This window comes from Dendrobium catenatum, unplaced genomic scaffold (genome assembly GCF_001605985.2).
Source record: "Dendrobium catenatum unplaced genomic scaffold, ASM160598v2 fragScaff_scaffold_30, whole genome shotgun sequence".
NCBI classification, from domain to species: Eukaryota; Viridiplantae; Streptophyta; class Magnoliopsida; order Asparagales; family Orchidaceae; genus Dendrobium; species Dendrobium catenatum.
Window position 1 is genome coordinate 426,485 of NW_021318492.1, and position 875 is coordinate 427,359.

Consider the following 875-nt stretch of genomic DNA (forward strand, 5'->3'; position numbering starts at 1 on the left):
CTAACGGGAACTTCACCGGCGGCGAATGTCCGCCGGCGCAGAGAGATTACACCCAGCGGCAGGAAAAGCGGAAGGTTGGATTCAGATAATGCGCCATGGGTTTTAAGCCAAGGTTTCAATTTATTAGACGGTGGAGTTTCAGTTCCAGTTATGACTAAGGCTTCGTTTGGACGGTTTTTTACTGCTTCATGAAGCAACTTCTTAGCATAAAAATTAAAATTTTTTATTAGAAACTGCTTCTATATATATATATATTATATATATGACTCAGGCCCTCGTGTGTCATTCTCAGCTTATATGCGTGCTTGGCCCACTTGGACCACCTTGGGCTTCATTATTGCCTTTATGTATTTTAGTATTTTGTAAAGATTTTTAAAATCGGACCGATCAATGAGTCGGAAAAATGAAGATTAGAGGTTTGATGGTTCGACGGGGGTTGAACTGGGGTCGAATCGGATGAGTAATAAATACTTGTTATTTTTTAAATATTATAATAATAACACAACTATCTCGTATGACAGTGTTGTCTCACAAGGAACATTACACTAGGAAACAGGAGACGTCAAAATGGTGTCCGGCCGTTGGCTTATGGCTTCCACGAACGAGTAGATTGCAGGAGACGTTGTTGCCTTGTTGGCTTCTAGGTTCATGAATGAGCAAGACGCCAGAATGGGGAGAGCGAAGTGCGAAGGAGCAGAGAAGTCGGGAAGAAGATAATCCGAATCAGGGTTTTTGTTTTTCCTCTCTTGTATAAGCTTCACATTGTTGAATTGTAGTCGTCGAATCTCACAAAAATTGAATCGGGCGATTTACAATAATCCGAAGCAGTTCGGCGGTCGAACCGACGGTTCAAGCTGGTCAAGGGCGGTTTTGAG